The following is a 6,817-nucleotide window of genomic DNA, read 5'->3' on the forward strand; positions in this document are numbered from 1 at the left end:
TCTTCTACATAGGGAATAGTGTGTATTACAATATCATGCTTTAGTGTTTGGCTCAAAAAAAATATTAGATCTCCACCCACCCATTTCATTGCTGTCATCCCCCAGTTCTGTTAAGACATCCTCTCATTGAACTGGGCCTGGGTCACTTTGTATTGATAGTCCATACTGGGCTTTACTCTGGTTCTAAATACAGTACCTGTATTGATAGGCCATACGGGGCTTTACTATGGTTCTACATACAGTATCTGTATTGATAGTCCATACTGGTCTTTACTATGGTTCTACATACAGTATCTGTATTGATAGTCCATACGGGGCTTTACTATGGTTCTACATACAGTATCTGTATTGATATTCCATACTGGTCTTTACTATGGTTCTACATACAGTATCTGTATTGATAGTCCATACTGGTTCTACATGCAGTATCTGTATTGATAGTCCATACTGGGCTTTTCTATGATTATACATACAGTACCTGTATTGATAGTCCATACTGGGCTTACTAGTAGTTATCAGTACACATGGGGTGTGTCCCAATGATTTTTCCTTTCTGTTTAAGTGTGAACTGGTCCACTTCCCTTCATGGATTTTAAAGTAAATGACTGGTAAACTCCCTCTACCCCATGCCAACACCAATCCAATGCTTTTACATTTGTGAGTAGTAGTGAAGGAATGCTACACTTCAGGAAGAAGGATAAATTATTGGTACGTCCCCATGGAGTGATGATAGATCGATGTGAAAGGAGAGGTAAAAAAAAAAAAGGTAAAAAATAATAATTACACAAAAAATTTAAATTTACAGTCAAGGAATTGTTCTGGTAACAAAGTAAACCTGTATTAAAAGTCACCATGAAATGTACAGTTCCATAGTTTATCGTGGGAAATTCTTCCTCTCTCCTATAAGAGTCATTGAAGTGTTGGATGAGACAGGACCCTGACTTCACCGGGGGATATTTGTTGGACCCGTCACAACAGGTGATGAGGATCTCATCATCCGGCTGCACAACGAAAGCCAGGGACCGCAGTGTGCTCCAGTCTCCAGCAGGGGGCAGTAAAACACTACAGACCTGAAAGGGACCGCAGTGTGCTCCAGTCTCCAGCAGGGGGCAGTAAAACACTACGGACCTGAAAGGGACCGCAGTGTGCTCCAGTCTCCAGCAGGGGGCAGTAAAACACTATGGACCTGAAAGGGAAAGTGAGGAGCAAAAATCAAAGGTGAATTTAAGTTGATGTTTCCACAGAGACCTGAGTCATATTCACTAGGCACCAGACTGAAGAAAATGAACTGAAACAGGGAGGGACTAACTGAACTTAAAATACAAGTTTGTTTCTGTAGCAAAATCTGTTGATACAGTGTGCCCTAACAAATTCAACTCTGGATTCATATACTACATTGAACAAAAATATAAATGCAACATGTAAACTGTTGGTCCCATGTTTCATGAGCTGAAATAAAAGATCCCAAAATGTTTGCATACACACAAAAACTTTTCCTCTCTCATTGTGTGATCAAATTTGTTTACATCCCTCTTACGGAACATTTCTCCCTTGCTAAAATAATCCAGGCACCTGATAGGTGTGGCAAATCAAGAAGCTTATTTAAACAGACTGATCACTAAACAGGTGCAGGGGATGATAGAAGGCCACACTAAATTGCAAAGTTTTGTCACAACGCAATGCCACAGATGTCTTAAGTTTTAAGGGGGCATGCTGACTTCAGGAATGTCCATCAGAGCTGTTGCCAGAGAATTTAAGGTAATTTCTCTACCATAAGCCACCTTCAACGTTGTTTTAGAGAATTTGGCAGTACGTCCAACCGGCCTCACATCCGCAGACCGTGTGTAACCACAGCAACCCAGGACCTCCACTTCCGGCTTCTTCACCTGCGGGATCATCTGAGACCCGCCACCCGGACAGCTGTAATAAAGGGGGTAAAACACAATCTGATTGGCTGGGCCTGGCTCCCAAGTGGGTGAGCTTATAGCCTCGCAGGCCCACCCATGGCTGCGCTCCTGCCCAGTACTGTGAAATCCATAGATTAGGGCCTAATTCATTTATTTAAATGGACTAATTTCCTTAAATTATCTGTAACTTAGTAAAATCGTTGAAATTGTTGCGTGTTGCATTTATGTTCATGTTTTAGTTCAGTATATTTGAAATTTTACAAATATTTCGAGCAATTCCTTTAGTCCTCCAGGTGGGAGGGATTTGTTTGTAATTGTAGGAATTTTCTATTGGTTATGTTACAACAGGCAAACTCAATCAATTATTTAAAATGGTATTTGAATGCAGGTCTGTTTCTAATCAAATTAAATCAAACTTTATTTGCCACATGCGCCGAATACATCAAGTGTAGACATTACCGTGAAATGCTTACTTACAAGCCCTTAACCAACAGTGTAGACCTTACAGTGAAATGCTTACTTACAAGCCCTTAACAAACAGTGTAGACCTTACAGTGAAATGCTTACTTACAGGGCCTTAAGCAACAGTGCAGTTCAATATTTACCAAGTAGACTAAAATAAAAAGTAATGAAAAAAGAAACACAATAAGAATAACAATAACGAGGCTTTTTACAGTGGGCATCGGTATGCGTGGATACAGGCTAGTTAAGGTGAAGTGACTATGCACAGATAATAAACAGTGAGTAAAAGCAGTGTACAAGAGGAGGGGTCATTGTAAATTGTCCGATGGTAATTTTATGAATTGTTCAGCAGTATAATGGCTTGGGGGTAGAAGCAGTTGAGGAGCCTTTTGGTCCCAGACTTGGCGCAACGGTACCGGTTGCCTTGCGATAGCAGAGAAAACAGTCTATAACTTGGGTGACTGGAGTCTCTGACAATTTGGGTTTTCCTCTGACACCACCTATTATATAGGTCCTGGATGGCAGGCAGCTTAGCCCCAGTGATGTACAGGGCCGTACGCATCACCCTCTGTAGTGTCTTGCTGTAGGAGGACGAGCATTTGCCGTACCAGGCAGTGATGCGTCCAGTCAGGATGCTCTCAATGTTGCAGCTCAAGAACCTTTTGAGGATCTGTGGACCCATGCCAAAAATTTTTAGTTTCCTGAGGGGGAATAGGCTTTGTCGTGCCCTCTTCACGACTGTCTTGGTGTGTTTGGACCATTCTAATTTGTTGGTGATGTGGACACAAAGGAACTTGAAGCTCTCAACCTGCTCCAGTACAGCCCCGTTGATGAGAATGGGGGCGTGCTTGGTCCTCCTTTTCCTGTAGTCCACAATCATCTCCACCACAGTGCCAGGTCTCTGACTTCTTCCCTATAGGCTGTCTTGTCGTTGTCGATAATCAGGCCTACCACTGTTGTTTTGTCTGCAAACTTAATGATGGTGTTGGAGTCGTGCCTGGCCATGCAGTCGTGGGTGAACAGGGAGTACAGGAGGAGACTGAGCACGCACCCCTGAGGGGCTCCAGTGTTGAGGATCAGAGTGGCAAATGTGATGCTGCCTACCCTTACCACCTGGGAGCGGCCTGTCAGGATGTCCAGGATCCAGTTGAAGAAGGAGGTGTTTAGTCCCAGGATCCTTAGCTTAGTGATGAGCTTTGAGGGCACTATGGTGTTGAATGCTGAGCTGTAGTCAATGAATAGCATTCTCATGTAGATATTCCTTTTGTCCAGGTGGGAAAGGGCAGTGTGGAGTGCAATAGAGATTGCATCATCTGTGTTATCTGTTTGGGCGTGATGCAAATTGGAGTGGGTCTAGGGTTTCTGGGATAATGGTGTTGATGTGAGCCATTACCAGCCTGTCAAAGCACTTCATGGCTACGGACGTGAGTGCTACGAATCTGTAGTCATTTAAGCAGGTTACCTTAGTGATCTTGGGCACAGGGACAATGGTGGTCTGCTTGAAACATGTTGGTATTATAGACTCAATCAGGGACATGTTGAAAATGTCAGTGAAGACACCTGCTAGTTGGTCAGCACATGCCTGGAGCACACGTCCTGGTAATCAGTCTGGCCCCACGGCAATGTTGACCTTTTATTGTTTATTTTATTTATTTCACCTTTATTTAACCAGGTAGGCTAGTTGAGAACAAGTTCTCATTTGCAACTGCGACCTGGCCAATATAAGTAATGGAAATTCAACACATACAACAACACAGAGTTACACATGGATTGAACAAAACATAGTCAATAATAATACAGTGGAACAAAATAAAACAAAAAGTCTATATACAGTGAGTGCAAATGAGGTAGGATAAGGGAGGTAAGGCAATAAATAGGCCATGGTGGCGAAGTAATTACAACATAGCAATTAAACACTGGAATGGTAGATGCGCAGAAGATGCATGTGCAAGTAGAGATACTGGGGTGCAAAGGAGCAAGATAAATAAATAAATACAGTATGGGGATGAGGTAGGTAGATAGATGGGATGTTTACAGATGGGCTATGTTCAGGTGCAGTGATCTGTGAGCTGCTCTGACAGCTGGTGCTTAAAGCTAGTGAGGGAGATATGAGTCTCCAGCTTCAGAGATTTTTGTAGTTCGTTCCAGTCATTGGCAGCAGAGAACTGGAAGGAAAGACGACCAAAGGAGGAATTGGCTTTGGGGGTGACCAGTGAGATATACCTGCTGGAGAGCGTGCTACGAGTGGGTGCTGCTATGGTGACCAGTGAGCTGAGATAATTTGGGGCTTTATCTAGCAAAGACTTGTAGATAACCTGTAGCCAGTGGGTTTGGCGATGAGCATGAAGTGAGGGCCAACCAACGAGAGCGTACAGGTCACAATGGTGGGTAGAGTATGGGGCTTTGGTGACAAAACGGATGGCACTGTGATAAACTGAATCCAGTTTGTTGAGTAGAGTGTTGGAGGCAACATCACCGAAGTCGAGGATCGGTAGGATAGTCAGTTTTACAAGGGTATGTTTGGCAGCATGAGTGAAGGATGCTTTTGTCAGTTTGTTCAGGGCGTGAGTTGGGGTGGGCATTCAATGTTTTTGTTCTGTTTTGTATTTCTGCTTTTGGCCTGGTATGGTTCCCAATCAGAGGCAGCTGTCAATCGTTGTCTCTAATTGAGAACCATACTTAGGTGGCCTGTTTTCTTGTTTGTTGGTTGTTATTTTCTGTTTCTGTGTTTTTTCACCATTCGGGACTGTTTCGGTTTTTCTTTATTCGCTTGTTTTCTGTGTTCATTAAATAAATATGACGAATACTTACCACGCTGCATATTGGTCCGATCCTTCCTATTCCTCCTCAGAGGACGAAGAGATTCATTACAGCTTTGTTGCAATATAGGAAGCCAATTCTAGATTTAATTTTGGATTGGAGATGCTTAATGTGAGTCTGGAAGGAGAGTTTACAGTCTAACCAGACACCTAGGTATTTGTAGCTGTCCACATATTCTAAGTCAGAGCCGTCCAGAGTAGTGATGCCGGATGGGTGAGCAGGTGCGGGCAGTGATCGATTGAATAGCATGCATTTAGTTTTACTTGCGTTTAAGAGCAGTTGGAGGCCACGGAAGGAGAGTTGTATGGCATTGAAGCTCGTCTGGAGGTTAGTTAACACAGTGTTCAAAGAGGGGCCAGAAGTATACAGAATGGTGTCATCTGCGTAGAGGTGGATCAGAGAATCACCAGCAGCAAGAGCAACATCACTGATGTATACAGAGAAGAGAGTCGGCCCGAGGATTGAACCCTGTGGCACCCCCATAGAGACTGCCAGGGGTCCGGAGTTAAAAGCCTTGGCCAGGTCGATGAAAACGGCTGCACAGTAATGTCTCTTATCGATGGCGGTTATGATGTCGTTTATGAGGTGCACCCATGACCAACTCTGAAACCAGATTGAATAGCGAAGAAGGTACGGTGGGATTCGAAATGGTCGGTAATCTGTTTGTTAATTTGGCTTTCGAAGACCTTAGAAAGGCAGGGTAGAATAGATATAGGTCTGTAGCAGTTTGAGTCTAGAGGGTCTCCCCCTTTGAAGAGTGGGATGACCGCGGGAGCTTTCCAATCTTTGGGAATTTCAGAGAGAGGTTGAACAGGCTAGTAATAGGGGTTGCAACAATTTCGACAGATAATTTTAGAAAGAGAGGGTCCAGATTGTCTAGCCCGGCTGATTTGTAGGGATCCAGATTTTGCAGCTCTTTCAGAACATCAGCTATCTGGAATTTGAGAAAGTAGAAATGGTGGGGGATTTTGCAGGTTGCTGTGGAGGGTGCCGGGCAGGGGTAGCCAGGTGGAAAGCATGGCCAGCCGTAGAGAAATGCTTATTGAAATTCTCAATTATAGTGGATTTATCAGTGGTGACAGTGTTTCCTAGCCTCAGAGCAGTGGGCAGCTGGGAGGAGGTGCTCTTATTCTCCATGGACTTTACAGTGTCCCAGAAATGTTTTGAGTTAGTACTACAGGATGCAAATTTCTGTTTGAAAAAGCTAGCCTTTGCTTTCCTAACTGCCTGTGTATATTTGTTCCTAACTTCCCTGAAAAGTTGCATATCACGGGGGCTGTTTGATGCTAATGCAGAACCCCACAGGATGTTTTTGTGCTGGTCGAGGGCAGACAGGTCTGGGGTGAACCAAGGACTATTTCTATTCCTAGTTCTACATTTTTTGAATGGGGCATTCTTATTTAAGATGGTGAGGAAGGCACTTTTAAAGAATAGCCAGGCATCATCTACTGACGGGATGAGGTCAATGTCATTCCAGGATACCCCGGCCAGGTCGATTAGAAAGGCCTGCTCGCAGAAATGTTTTAGGGAGCGTTTGACAGTGATGAGGGGTGGTCGTTTGGTCGCAGACCCATTACGGATGCAGGCAATGAGGCAGTGATCGCTGAGATCTTGATTGAAAACAACAG

The sequence above is a fragment of the Oncorhynchus mykiss genome, chromosome 4 (assembly GCF_057628025.1).
Source record: "Oncorhynchus mykiss isolate SJ-2025 chromosome 4, ASM5762802v1, whole genome shotgun sequence".
Classification (NCBI taxonomy): Eukaryota; Metazoa; Chordata; class Actinopteri; order Salmoniformes; family Salmonidae; genus Oncorhynchus; species Oncorhynchus mykiss.